This window comes from Conger conger, chromosome 2, assembly GCF_963514075.1.
Source record: "Conger conger chromosome 2, fConCon1.1, whole genome shotgun sequence".
Taxonomy (NCBI): Eukaryota; Metazoa; Chordata; class Actinopteri; order Anguilliformes; family Congridae; genus Conger; species Conger conger.
Genome location: NC_083761.1, coordinates 52,878,440 through 52,894,378, shown reverse-complemented (window position 1 = coordinate 52,894,378; position 15,939 = coordinate 52,878,440).

Sequence of the window (15,939 nt, the reverse complement as noted above, 5' to 3'; positions counted from 1 at the left end):
CGCTATCCGTGCGCTCCAAAGTTGTTGCAGAGTCAGAGGACATAGGCCATTCGTATTCGAAGAAAACACATGCAAAATAACCAATATAACAAAACAAAGGTTAACTGCTTAGCAACATAACCACGCCAATTTGATTTGGAAAGTAAGTCAACAGAGCCAATAGAGCAACATATTAAAATGCAAAACAGCCGGATATTTGTCTCTTTGAAATAGCGAAAAACGTGTTCTCCTCTCTAACGAGTTTTTTTGCATTATTTTAATTGCTCTTACAAGTGTATTACATTGACCGTTTTAAATGGCTTAGTGTCATTAGCTAAAGCAAAAACAGGGTGGACGCTAAAATACGGCTGCACGGACGCATTCCGTTTCCTGCGCATGTTTTAAAAAGGTCTCTGGTCTGTGACCATGCTTAGCTTCGTCACTTGCAGTGTGATGGTAGTTTATGACAGAAAAACCGGGGGGATTTTAAGGAAAAGGCATTGTGCCAGTAGGGGAGGGGGCGCTTTCCTCGCTGTCTGCATTGCCTGATGATGTCTCGGGGTTTTGGAAGCTTCGCTATGACTCCCAGGCGCCACTCAGCCGCCCCCTCTCGACTGAACAGAAAGGAGCACTCGGGGAAACAGTAACCCTTTCGAGTTCAGCCTGGCGTATAACTCAGCAACATGTGAAGCCGTAGGATACTGCTGGAGTGGTCAGTTACCCTAGACGAGGAAAAGTCTTCTCACAATTTTGGCGATTTGTTTGAACAAACTCATCCCAGCCTCATTTTTAGGGGCAGGATTCAATTATTATCGAGACAAGCCATACATTTCTTTCACCGCGCCATAGGGTGATGGTAGGCTAGATCAAAGGTTTCCTTTGCCGCCGATAAAGACATAACCAATCTGATTTGGTCTTAAACCAAGAGTAATCGCATAACAAATGGCTGTGTTCAGCCTGTTTGTTGTTGGCATCAAACACGTGGCGGGTTTTTAGACGAGCTGTATGTCTGGCAGGAATTGGCAGCGAGTGTAGGCTAGTTACTTCATCCCCAATTGATATTATAGGTAGTCCAGTTTGATCTGTTATAACTAGCCTAATTAGACTTTTTTCATTCAAGTGCTTTACATGAATAAATAATAATAATAAAAAATAATCTTCATGAAATCGTCAATTTACAACGTGATGTCCGGAAGAAATCTCTTTGCCTCAATCTATTTGTGAACTGTCTTAAAATGACATTATAGTACATGTAAAGTATGGTATACCATTATCCCTGACCTTGAAACCCTCTAAACTTTATGTTCTGCCTCTATACTACCCATGAAAAAACAACTGCTCTGTATGTTTTATACAAAGTAAGTAGTCTCATGTCTATGTTACAATTTTGGTTCAGAACTGTGAAAGTCAAAAACATTATATTGACAGTGTTGTTTTGGGTTTATCAGCAGCATATCTGAGATCTTGGGTCAAACCATGACCCTGCTAAAGATTAGAAGGAAACATCCCACTAGTTTAGTCAAGGATTATGACCCTTATTGTTAGCATTTAGCAACACGTCGAAAAATAGAAAAAAACATGTCATAAGGGGAGTGTGTGCCGCAAAAGCCAAACACACATTCAGGAGAGTGTGTACTTTGGTGAATTGGTAATGTGGTTCTCGCCCAAGTAGTTTTCAAAGGGTGGTAATGTAAAGCAAGTCATATCTGTTTCTTAATATATAACCAACACAGACACTGGCAGACAGTCTGGCTGCCTTGCAGAAATGCATCTTGCGAAGAGCTTCAGTACTTGTTTGCTATTTTTCTTGAATGTATTTCAGAAGGTTTAGTGCCTTGCTGGCATTGGATAAAGTCAGACAGAGAAAACTACATTCCACCCACTAACACTCAGCAGACACAAATGACCTGAATTTGACTTGGGCTATTTGTGACTCTGCCTTTGATCATTTTTACCCTCAGCAGGTGAACCAATGGAGTCTGCATGGCAGCACCTGATGGCCAATCAGTTACATGTACCCGTCACTTTGATCTGCCCCCTCGATCCAATACCTGTGCCCTGTATGGTTCACATTCAATGTTTCATATTAAATATTTACAACATTTCACAAATCAGGACAATACTGATGCTTTGAAGAGCAATTCCCCCTTGGCCTCAAGCTATTTTTGGACAGATTTCACAATACAGTCAGAATCTCTTTCATTCTGACTCAGAATGAGAATCATCCTGAATCATTCTGATTCAGACTAGCCACAGATTCTCATTCTGATTCACAATGAGAATCATCATGAATCATTCTGATTCAGACTAGCCACAGATTCCATGGTCGCATGTAGGGAAGGGCAAGCCTTAAGATTGAGGATCCCGTACCCCATCCTCCCACCCTGCCCACACCTTCACGGCTTCACTTTCTCTGAACATTTTGTCATGCTTGAATCTATAAATGTGCCATGTACACTCAGTGACCACTTTATTAGGTAGACCTGTACACCAGCTTGTTAATCAGCCAATCATGCATAAAAGCCTACAGACATGGTCAAGAAGAGCTGTTTTTCAGATCAAATGCCAGAATAGGGAAGAAATGTTATTGGTGACTTTGACCATGGAGTGATTGTTGGTACCAGACAAGGTGGTTTAAGTATCTCAGAAAATGCTGATATCCTTGGATTTTCATGCACAACAGTCTCTAGAGTTTACAGAGACTGATGCGAAAAAAAAAAAAAAAACATCCTTACAGTTGTTAATGAGAAAGACCAGGCTGGTTGAAGCTGACAGGAAGGTGATAGTAACAGAAATAACCACACGTTACAACAGTTGTATGCAGAAGAGCATCTCTGAACACACATTTCAAACCTCTAAGTGGATAGCAGAAGACCAATGAGTCTAAAAAACCAGTCTTAATAAATACCTTAAAAAGTACTCTCTGAGTGTATATACTATAGTGATTAATAGTAACAGTCAAGCAGACTATAAACATTGATGAATAATTGAACAAATGGCCACAAAACACAATTTTAATTAATGTTTCAAGATGACTGTTGACTGGACAAGTTCATTTCTCATTCTGCAAATGAAAAATTAGAATTTTTGACCATGCAAGAATATTTCTCCGTTGTCAATTTTTTACAACAAATATCCATTTAATATGAGCTGAATTAGTCCAAAGTCATATAGACAAAATGGCCACAACCATTCACCTGATTCACATCCCTTGGCATTCACCACCTCAATATTCCTTTCCCTGTTTCCAAATTAGTGCCTATAAAATATTAAACAAAGACTTGGAAAACCCATTAAAATGTGTTTCAAAGAGGTTTCAGGCTTTTTACAGCCCTTAATGAGTTTGGAACCTTCATCAGAATTCCAGGGAGAACATTGCTTGGAAATCTTTCCCCCATCAGGTTCTGTTTATTTTGCTTTTGCTCATGTTGAGGGTGTCCTTTTGGCAAGCTTCTCTGTCACAGTAAGCAAACTCCTCAGGAGACCAAGGACAATTAAGAAAGTCAAACCACATCCAGAAGAACACACTGAGATTTTCTTTTAGCACCAACAAACTTTAAGCTGACTGACTATACGCAAGTATCAACACTTTGCGAGGTGTTTCTTGAGAGCATTCTTGTGAATTGCAGATAGCTATCTATGGCTTTGTCCACCTCTTGAGTTCAAAGAAAAGGATGGTTGTTGATTTGAATCTTTGGGGTTTTGCAGCATTCCCGATGGCATAGTCCACTATCAAAGACTTAAAGTCAAGAAGCCAGAACCACTTCCTGAATCATAATTATTTGTAATATCAGACAACAACATTTAAGTCCAGCGGCAAAGACAAACAGGGAAAAGAAAAAAAAATGCGTGGGAGTTGTAAACCGTTGATAAATTAGTCTTATTTTTCTTTGGTGTTCTTCCTTTAGTTCTTTATGACATCCACAATATTACCTAACATCTTTGTAGTAAAATATCAGTAATAAAGGTGAACTTGTTGTTGTGGACTTGTTGTTACCAAGCTCACAAAGTTCCCATTAATATTTAATTGCAAATGAATCACTGTGTTCAGGAAGCATTTTGTGTTCATAGAGTGAGCGAATGCCGTGTCACCTGAGGCAAACAAATACTTTTACAGTCCAGTCCGTAAGTATTTGGACAGTATTCGCTCTGTACTCCAGCAAATAAACAGGTGCCCTAACATTGGGGAGGACTATTAATAAAAATGGCTGTAATTCCAACACAGTTCACCCAATATGGATGTACAACCTCAAATAGTTATTTTATTTAAACTGTTTGTTTGCTGGAGTAGAGAAAGGAAGCATATGAAAATGTGTGACTGTCCAAATATTTACGGACTTCACAGTATAGTAGCATGGAGATGGTTTGCTTCATTTGATATTCTCAATGATGGAGCATGCTCAGCTGATCTGACTCCAGCTCTGTGGTCACTTGGGAGGACCCCCCCCCCCCCCTCCACTCTCCACCCTCCACCCGGCCCCAGACAGAGAGACAGTACTCAAAGCCACCGAAACCAGCGCGAAATAACCACACGTATAAAGCGAGACTCAGCAGAAAGAAAATGATTGATGATGACAGGGTATTAGAAACGTCTGAGATTGGTGTGATTAATATTGTCATGAGCGCCGCTTCTTCGAGCTGCCCCTGTTGGTTGGTTTCTGGAGGCATTCCTCCCCTTGGCTGTGGTCTTGGGGTTGTGGTGTCTGGAAACAGGGGGGAGAGAAGCGTGCGGTCCATCGCTGACTTCCAGGTGGTCTGTGCATGGATTTCAAAATGGGGTCACACTCTGACCGCCCTGCAGGCATCTTTCCCACTCCACAAATGACAGAATACAGTCCAAGTACAGTACACATGCTACACAAGCTCCTGTAAATGTGCGTGCACGAGTGTGTATGTTTAAAAACCCATGTTTAAGCCGTCCTCAGTTTTTTAATTACCCTGTCAATGGTTGCTGCAGAGAACAGAAAAAAACAAAAAAACATGGCTGCCTGGCGTCTCTACAAGGAACTACAGGATTGACAGCCAACAGAACACATCACAGTCTCCTGCCTGACGGTTGCAGGTCCAGATCTTTCTCGTACAATCTGTGACAGATCTCGCATTGAATGCCATCAGTCAAAGCCTGATGCTGTCCCCTGTCAGTGAATCCGAGAGGTTGTCTGAGCTTGAATAACCCGTCTCTCAACGGATTTATCAGAGGCATTTATCCACCCAGGTCTTCGGTCCCTGCTGTGCAGTTGCTACACAAACTAGGGGATAGAAAACAATCAGTCAAATGCCTCTTTTGTATCCTTTTGTATTAATTTCTTGCCTTAGAAGTTGCACGCAAGCATAGTGGAACTGGAAAGAACACCATCGAGGCATTACGCTTCAGCAGAGATGCCCTCATGAATAACAATGTTGTTTGCCTTCAGCATTTGAATTACATTACAATATAGCCTGAGATTTAGAGAGAAAAGGGCTTCTCGAACATCTATACATCTACCAGGCTGTTTCCATGGTTATTTTTCTTGTTTTCTGTGCTGCCTTTTTGTGTCCCCCCACATCAATGAATTGCCACCATTTTGTTTATCATCATTAGGGTTTAACTGGAGATACAGATGAAACTGTCATTTCAAGGGGTGTGCTCTATGACTGCTGATGGCCAGACGTAATAGAAAATGACTGTCTGACTGCAGGTTTAAAAGCTTTTGGGGTTCATTATGGCTGCTGTTCTAAAATGGATATGCAATTGGCATGTCATTGCTATAGAATGTAGTATGCATATGGAATTGAGCAATTTACATATGATTCCTGTAGACTGCAGTACGTGTATGCATTTTCAGCTCTATAACTTCCACGCTAGAGCCGTCAATTTTCTTTTCAACATTGTGATGCCAAAAAACACTTACCTGTGCAGAACACAGTAAAAAGGTCGTAAAAAGGTAATACACTTTATCAGATATGAATATAACAACAAAAGAAAAAACTCAAGGATGACAACTGTACTTCTATTAACTACCAGTGATAATAATAAAAGTGTAAATGTCAATTTTTGGTATGAGAAGGCTGAAAATCACCACATTTGGTGAATTCACATATTCAGTTTATTGAAGTCTAAAATTGTTAAATATAGATGTACTCTATTGAAGTTAACACCGTTAACGTCTATTTCTATTACTGCTTAACTAGACCAGAAGGCCGTAGTCTCCTTAATGCCCACCAGTCTCTCTGACTGGGCAGTGCCTATTCTAATTCAGGAATTTCTCTGCCTCAAAAGCACATTGTTGCCTCTGTGTACGTGAACATTGACAGGTTTTTCCTAAGCCTGTGTGATGGAGCCAGGCCCACAGTAGAGTGCTCTGCATGCTTGTCTCCTGGTGTCTCTTACTCGCACATGGGTGGCATTTTGAAAATGTTTACCTTTCCTGTCCCATGTATTTACAAAGATTAACAGTTGTGTTGTGCGCAGTGGCTCTTGCTAAGCCTGGCGTGCACCCCTAAAGTTCAAAGTAAAGCCTTTATTTGCATATAAGTCCTGTACTTTGACACGCTGGACACATTTGCTGTTCGGTTTAATATAGCCCTTCAGTTGCTTATGCAAAATGAACAAATTGGTCACCAGACCATATATTCTCTCACTCTCTCTGTCACTCTCTGTTTCTTTTCACTCTTTCTCTCTCCCTTCCTCTTTCTCGTTCTTTCTTTCACTCTCTCTCTCTCTCTCTCTCTCTCTCTCCCCATCTCCCTCCCTCCTTAAGCAGCACAGCTTTAATGTGCCTTTTCTCCAGACTAAGTTATACATCAAAATAATTGACATAATCCGCAGAGTCTTGTCTGAAACCGGGGGGAAAAAAAGCTCTGTCCTCGCTCTGCTTGAAAATGACAGAGAGAATGAAAGGGAGAACATGCAGGCCATTGTTTTATTTCTTCTCGGGCACAAAGCGAGGGGGCCAAACAGGTGAAAATAACTGGCCCTATTGTGTCCGGCATGACTTAGGCCGCTGAACCTGACGTTCTGACGCCTGGCTGTCTGTCACATTCAACCGAGGTGGTCTATTCAGAGCCTGAGACAAGGGGACAGAGCGGGTAGGGGGAGGAAGGAGGAGGGAGGAGGGGACGGAGGGAGGAGGAGGGGGCCGGAGGGCTGGTGGTGGGTTACCAAAAACAGATCTCCTCACAATAGGCCAAGGAAATTCCTGGAATAACCTCAGAACACCTTAGAGGAAGCGTTGAGATTTATTAGTGTCAACAGCGCCGAGAGCCCGGTGCCCTTTGTCCCTCGTACCGCCGAGGAATTAATCAAGGCGCCTCGACAGGGCCCGAGTCATCTACACTCCCCTGGAATTAGTGCCAATTAGGAGATGGTCACTCAGATTGTAGGTGGGGGCGGTGAAGGAGCTTGTCATGTTGGGGGGGTTGGGGTGTTTCTAGTGTTGGGGGCGCCAGAGGGAGTTTGGGCTACAAGTGTTGGGTGCTGTCGAGTTACAATGGCTAAATGAAGGCACCTCGACCGGGACTAGTTCTCTGAGGCAGGTTGCGTGAGCTTCACGCTCAAAAATCGTTGTTTTCAATGGAAAGGTACTATAGAGTGATTTAGACAAGGTACTATAGAGTGACTCCAAGTAAAGACACCTTACTAGCCCATAGAAGTTTATATCTAAATATAAAAGTCACTACAAAAGACAACATTTATAAAATGCATGATTTTAATCACCTTGACAACTTTAGAACAGCTTTGAGAAATGTAATATGTTCTCAAATTATTTCAGAATGTCTGTGATTGCAGTTGTGAACCATATTTTAGTCGCTCCTTTTTAAAGCCAAATATAATGTTATTCTTACTCTGTGCAATGTCAACAGTAGTATGGAGATAGGAGTATGAAATAACATTCATATGCATATCCATAGTACAAAATGTGCATATCCATGGTGCGAAAGGATTATCAAGTATTAAAACTGAGTCAGCGTCAATGTGGTATTTTAAGGCAGGGTATTAGATTGCATTGTAATTACTGAAACACCCCACCCTCTTCCTTCATTTAACATGCTGAAACACCATCCAGTCACCTCAGATAGAGCCTGGGGAGGGAACAGCATGCGGTATTAACCTGCTGCAGTTATTATAGCAGCAGTTCCCCTCAACTGCCGGTTGAAAACACAGAAATATAATGTGGTCATTCTCATCAGGTCTTCAGGCTCTGTAGTATCTCAGGGTCATCCCAAAACTGTCTCAAGCAGTAGTCGGTTTTGTTGCGCTGTTGTTAAACCCTGCTGTAAAATCCAGCTATGCCAGCATGACCAGCATAACAATTAAGTTGGTCAGGCTGGTCATAAACTGGTCTAGCAGGGTATGAGCTGGTCAACCAGCATGGCCAAGCTACTCATAAATTGATCTACCAGGGTATGAGCTGGTCATCCAGCAAGTGGTGGTAGCTGATCAATTAACTACCAGCTGTTTGACAACATAGCTTGAGCTGGTCAAACCATTTCAAGCTGGGAGCTGGTCTGAACTGGCCAACCAGCTAAAGCGTGTTGAGCTGGGAGCTGGTCCGAACTGGTCAATCAGTTGTTTCAGAACCTAGCTTAAGCAGTTATTTTCAGCAGGGAAGCCTTAATGTGACATTGTACTTCAGCCCTGGGAACAGTAGACTGGAGGTATTCACAGAGAAACATCCCAGTATGGGTTCAGATTGGGGTTTATCATGTTGAAGATGTGCTCCTCAGAGGAATTCCTGCCCCCTAGCACCTGATGGACAGCTCTGGTGTTGAATATGACTATGACTATGACACACTAGTGATGCATCCCCAGTCATTCTTCTCTTCCTGCAGATGGTGGATATTTGCCCTGATCTTGGATCAGTTTGGAGAAAGGGGGCATTTCGGGACACAGGGGGGTGAGGCGTAGGCGACTGCAATATGGAACTGGTCATCACACTTACGTTTACGCCACCCTTCTCCACATTGCTCTTGCCAGCTTGGTCAAATGACACCAGTGTTGCATCAACTCCCCCCAAGGCTGGAAATAACCATTGTGGTGTGTTTAGTCCAACTGCAGCCTGGGCATTGCATGGGAGTGCATGCTGTGTGCTCTGCTTTAGTGTGGTCAGGGTTTATTCTTTAATGCCTCTAATTATTCTTTAATTTGTGTATGTATACATGCCTGTATCAGTCAGTCTATTGCATATTAATGTTGTTCTTATCACTCTCTGTCTCTCTTTCTCCCTCACTCACACACACATGGATTCTCTTCTCTGCCTGCCTAATTATTTTATCTAAACTGCATTTATAGATTGCTCTGGTTTTATTGGTACTATTTTATGCTTCTCACCTCCTGGTCTTTTTCTAGAATGGGCAGCGCTGCTGTTGCTGAGTGTAGCTGCACACAGGAAAGGGCCTGGGAGCCTGCCGTAGCACTGCTGCCCTCTGGTGGACAACACTGTCACTCAACACAGCCCCCAAAACTGATCTAATGCGCAGCCTCTAAACCTGTTGGCGTTCGCTCCAACCCTAACAAAGTGCGCCTCATTCAACAGCTTCAGATCTCATTGAGCTGCTAATTAGTAGAGTCAGGTGTGCCAAATTAGGGTTGAAGTGAAAACCTTCAGGACGGAAGATGAAGATTCTCAATTATATAAAATAATATGTTTTCTATGGAGCAGGTATGTTGTGTTTATTTTTTTTATTTTTTATTTTAAAAAAAACGGCATCTCCAATCCCACCTGAATTTGGAACATCCAATTCGCGAACTAAATACAATTGTGCTCAAATGCACCCCCTGCTGCCCACTCAGGAGAGTGAAGACAACTCATGGTTCTCCTCTGAAACTGCGATAGCTGCTTCTTTTCACACCACTGCCATAAGCTACACACACAAAGCAGGGGTAGAGGAGACCCAGTCATACACCGCAGAGAACAATCCATGGGCGTCCTGATGGCCAGCAGGGGTCATTCAATCAACAAACTGAATCCCTCCCGTATATCCCTGGGGCAATGCAAAGCCAATTGTGTGCCATCACGGTGGCCACAGTCGGTGTTGGCACCGGCTGGATTCGATCCGCAGTGCTTGTGGTGCTTGTGTTTTTACTGAGTGAGCTACCCAGCAGTCCCAAGAGTTTGACACTGTGGCTGTAAATCGTCCTCACAGCCACCATGTGGTCTTTTCTTTCATTACATTACATTATTGGCATTTGGCAGACGCTCTTATCCAGAGCGACGTACAGTTGATTAGACTAAGCAGGAGACAATCCTCCCCTGGAGCAATGCAGGGTTAAGGGCCTTGCTCAAGGGCCCAATGGCTGTGCGGATCTTATTGTGGCTACACTGGGATTAGAACCACCGACCTTGCGTGTCCCAGTCATTTACCTTAACCACTACGCTACAGGCCTTTCCCTTTACACACAAAAAGATGCCTGAACCCTACTTTTAGCTCAGAGTAAAGCTGGGGACTGTGGAGTCCTGTTGAAAATGGCTGATCTGCCACTGAGTTCTAATAGGGCCATTGTGACTATGCGAGGGACCTGGACCAGACGTAGGAGCTGGCTCTGCTTTCTGCAGATAGACAAGACGGAGATTAGCTTACATAAATGTATTCCACTCATTTCCTTTGTCAGTTTCATCTTCACTGACTGTTTTCCCTTTGTACTGGAAGCAGTGTTTCTAATGTCATCTTCAATCCTGGCTCACGCACAAGCGAATGGGAGATCACGAAGTGCCTCCAGATGGCAACACTTTGAGATAATGGCCCCGAAATTCCTCCCAAATGAACGCGTAAATACCGAGAGAGCTGCACCTGATTCCCTCACCCTTCCCACGAGAGCCAATGCTGATATCACAGGGGAAGAGTAACCCTACTCCCCACCGCGACCCCAACCCTAACCTGACCATGCATCACACGTGCCCTTACCGTCGGAGGTCAGGGGGGGTGCCTGACACGCAGAGATTCTGGTCGTGTTCTGTTAAGTCTTCTATTCATTCCTGGGGAACATGCGAGCGGGATTCGAGAGTGGTGGGGGGTGTGTGTGTGTGTGTTGAGGGGGGTGATGAGGGTCTTGGTGGTCTCCCAGCTCTTCCCAGCAGGCTCTGGGGCGGGCGCGGCGATCACGTGACCCCGTTATGCAGCGACCGCCCTAATAACAGGCCCCGTGTAAAAGCCTGCCGGTTTGTTGTGGTGATTTACTGTACCTCGGGATGTCTGGGTGGCATAATTGACTAATAAAGCAGCCATTTCACTGCGTCTCCTCTCCACCACGCGGGGACCGGCCCACATGTGAGAGGGCCCGACCGCAGAGGGGAAAACCCGCCATTAAGCCTTTTCCCCCCTGATTTATGAGAAAGCCTTTGAACTGTTCCCTTACGCTCTCTGGTAAGTGAGCGTGTGTGAATGTGTATACTGAAGTGCCAAAACGCCAGATGAGTCAGCCGCGAAGGTAAGAGACCGACGCTCAGGGCTGCTTAGATATTTGTGTAATATAAACAGCAGATACGCAGACAGGCCGCCTTTGCTAAGCAGCGCGTTTCAGCCGCGATCGAAAGCAGCTGCCGCTTTGAAGTGCAGAAGAAAGCGCCAGTCTTCGCCAGTAGTGTCTAATTATCACTTTGTTTGGTGTATTGTGTTTTTTTCTTTTCCTCTCCCCGTTGTTTTCTTTTGTAATTTTTGACCTTGAGAAGAGAAAGACAAGGTCACAGTAGTGCGCCGCTTGTTAATTCTTCCCAGAGTTTTCTCGGCCGGGGGGGGAGGGGGGGTCAGGGCTCGAGGTTCCTGGTGCGTCACGTCATTCCCCTCACTTATACCTGGCTTGTGTCATATCCTGTTAAAGGAAGCCGAGTATTATTCCCCGAATTCCAGTTTTATGATTGAAACCAATTCACCCCTCCACCTCCTCTCTCTCCATCTCTCTCTCTCTCTCTCTCTCTCTCTGTTAACCTACAAATCAAATGTTGGAAAGAGATTGTGAGATAGAAGAGCAAGAGTGTATGATGCTCTGGCACCCACTGCCGCAAAATATAATCCATTTTGTCGAGCTGACACATTCAGGGCAACGTGTATAGCATGTACAGTGTATTGTGCATATTGCCCATTTGACCAGGTGAAGGTTTCCCAGAGGATGTAGAGTACAACAGAAGTGCTGCACCCAGGAATTGTGATATTCCCTGTTGAAGCTTAGCTTGCTAATGCATACACCATCCTGCTGCTCATGGGTTTCAGGCGATGTCTCCAGCCAAAATACCCCTTATTTGTGTAAAGGAAATAAAAGCTGGCTATGGGCGGCCTGTAGCGTAGTGGTTAAGGTAAATGACTGGGACACGCAAGGTCGGTGGTTCGAATCCTGGTGTAGCCACAATAAGATCCGCACAGCCGTTGGGCCCTTGAGCAAGGCCCTTAACCCTGCGTTGCTCCAGGGGAGGATTGTCTCCTGCTTAGTCTAATAAACTGTACGTCGCTCTGGATAAGAGCGTCTGCCAAATGCCAATAATGTAATAATGTAATGTATTCATATTTCGGTTACTCTGTCTACCCGTATACAGTAGGTATGCCTGTATGAGGCAAGCATGGATCTGCACCGACCAGAGTAAAGGTTTCTATGCAAACAGGCCCGGACTAGCTGGGGCAGGACAGTATTGGGGACTGATTTTCCTTGAAAATGAATGAGAATAAATGAGCTTGGGAGAGGCAAATCCACTGTGTCTGTGTTGGACGAACAAAATTAACACTCCAGAAGCCAGTTAAGCATCTTTTCCCTCCATACATAACAGTCTAACACATCCAAAGTGGGTAATGCTAAGTATCGTTCTTGTTGAATTTAGCTGGAATATGATATACTTTAATATGGCACGATTTATAACAACAGTATTAAACCATATTGTCAATTGGAAAAGGGTTCGTTTTGACAGAGTGTTCTCATTGGTGAGTGAATGGTTCTGTTAGTTTTTCCAAAAGATATAAATGTATAAGGAGAGTTGCAAAACTCTCATTTCCATGGTACATGTGACATGATATGGGACTGGGAAATACTGTCTACTACTATTGATGCAGGTATCAGGCTCCAAGTATACGACATACACTCACTGAGCACTTTTTTTAGGAACACTATACTAATACTGGGGCCTCCCTTTGCTCTCAAAACAGCTTCAATTATTTATGGCATGGATTCCACAAGAATATTCCTTTGAGATTCTGTTCCATGTTTACATGATTGCATCTGCTGCGCATTCATGCTGCGAATCTCCCGTTCTTCCACATACCAAAGGTGTTCTACTGGATTCAGATCTGGTGATTGGGAAGGCCACTGAAGAACATTGAACTCATTGTGGCCATGAAGAAATGCACACAGTCAGCAACAATACTCAGAGCCGTCAGACCAGGCTATGTTTTTCCAGTCTTCAACTGTTTAGTTTTGGTGAGCCTGTGCCCACTGCAGCCTCAGCTTTCTGTTCCTGACTGACAGAAGTGGAACCCGACATGGTCTTCTGCTGTTGTCTGTATCAAGGTCTGACGTATTGTGCATTCTGAAATGCTTTTCTGCTCACCACAATTGTACAGAGTGGTTATCTTAGTTACCGTAGCCTCTCTGTCAGCTCAAACCAGTCTGGCCATTCTCCTCGGACCTCTCTCATCAACAAGGCATTTCCATCCACAGAACTGCCACTCACTGGATGTTTTTTGTTTTTTCAGGTAAACTCTAGATAATATTGTGTGTTAAAATCCAAGGAGATCAGCAGTTACAAAAATACTCAAACCATCCCGTCTGGCACAAACAATCATGCCAAAGTTGTAATCACTGAGATCCAATTTTTATCCCATTTTTATGGTTGATGTGAACTTTAACTGACCCGTATCTGCATGATTTTATGCATTGCACTGCTGCCAAACGATTGGCTGATTAGTTAATTGCATGGATAAGTGGGTGAACAGGTGTTCCTAATAAAGTGCTCAGTGTTCGTATATATAACAACGATATCCCACAGTCACAGATCAATTAATACGGCCTTTTATTACAAAACGCGATAACGCGATAGCAAATAAAAACAATTTTGACAGTTTGGTTGATATGATGGTGTTGTCGCCACTTCCAAGAAAGTGAGGAAGGTCTAGACATCCTACCGTGCACAAGAAAGACAGAAGAAATCGCGTGAGCCAACATTTCAACTATTGCCTGTACAGTATGTGCCACGCTGACCTACTGACTGACTCTGATTTGGCCATAACGCGTTTTATGAAAACCCCAATAAAGTAGTTCAGGTCAGTTTATTCTTTAGTCTGCTTGACGTCATTCCCACCAAACGACGCCAAATTCCTGTAAAAGCGAGGAAGAACGGAAAATTCCACTTGAAATATTCACGATTGACAGAAAACCACAACACGAAGGTTAAAGTATTCAAAGCAACCTTTATCAACGTTCTTGGTGAGATGGATTTTTTCTCCAGAGATTGTAAAAATATCTATAGAAAAGAAAAAGAAAAAAAAGGTGTTTAAAAGGTTAATCTGTTGTCATTAATTTCATTACATATGGGGATTTATAACATTTTCCTATAGTGTTTGCAAAAAATGTTTAAAAATCCCCAAAATGCTCAAAATAGATTTCATTTGAAACTGGCATATGATTTGAAATAGTTCAATAATGTATTGTACATTGATTAATTTTAGCCCCATTCATTTGTAAAAAAAATTGGTCTTTTTCTCAAAACACCAAAAACAGAAAAAAAGCATTTTGTGATGTTTTGTGCATTTTCTTCAGATGGTGAAATAGGTTTCTTATTCATCTGTTTCATTCGTTACTTTTCGATGAATTTTGTGTTATTGTCATAAGTAACATCCAAGCTGCTGATAATCAACTCATATTAGTGAGTAGCATTAATTTGCATTGCTTTCCTTCCCAGTTTGGCTCATATTCAAAAATGATTTAGCAAAGTGTATGAAGCATTTTAAATTGTTGAATCATTTATTCTGTTTTATAATCTAAGTTACTAAAAAGATATGTGATATACAGTCCTGCCAGGGCAGGCAAACTGTACTTGATTTGTTTAGTTTTTTTACAAATCAATTTGTGGCAGGTTAAAAATCCTTTGCCTTTGTTTAGTATACAAGTTTGCCTGACTTTTTTATATTTGCCTGTATACAAATGAACAGCTAGAATATCAGTTACAATTACTGCTACTGCCCAGACACTCTGATTATGACAAAATGTAAAAAAGATGTTTATCTAATTGTGATTATGGTAAATGTTTTTAAAAAATGTGTATTTTGTGAAAATTGTCAAATGTCAAAAAAGTCTCCCTGTTTTAGCCACACAATTGATTAATGTACAAATAAAACATAAATTAGAGCACAGCCTTCCCTAGCTCTTCCCTCTCATGAGTTGGCCTGCTGGATTATTTTTAACCCTCTTTGTGTTCCCGCATTGTGTTCCAGCTATGGGACAAATATGACCTTTTTGGGTCTAAAATCAGAATTTACAAAAGAACATTTTAATTCTTTCATAGTAAAGTAACTTAAATCCCATCATAAACCTGTGGTCTGAACTGTATCTCAAGGATATCAATGATTCTGAAATGTTCTGCATGGACAAATGGTCAAAAATCCCTCCAGATGTGTTCTCTAACCTTATCACAAATGATAGGAAATGGTTGTTGTCTTTGCCAGAGTTGTTTGCACAATGTATTAAACCAGGGGTGCAAATCATTGTGGAACCTGTTTTATGGGAAAACATTTTTTTTAAATGTTAGACTTTTAAATGTTAGATTGGTTGATTCAATTGCATCATTAATAAAGTGCATTACTTTACACATGTTGCAAAATGTCAATAACTCTGGACCTCACTTTATATTTGTCTTATGTATAGAGATCGGGGTCGAGGTCAACAACAGCAGGGCTCATCCCCTCCATTTCAGACTCTCAGCATACTGTACGCCTCAAGTCACTGCTGAGCAACTCCAGCACCCTTCATATTAATAAAAATAAATCAATAAATTTAACCTCTTT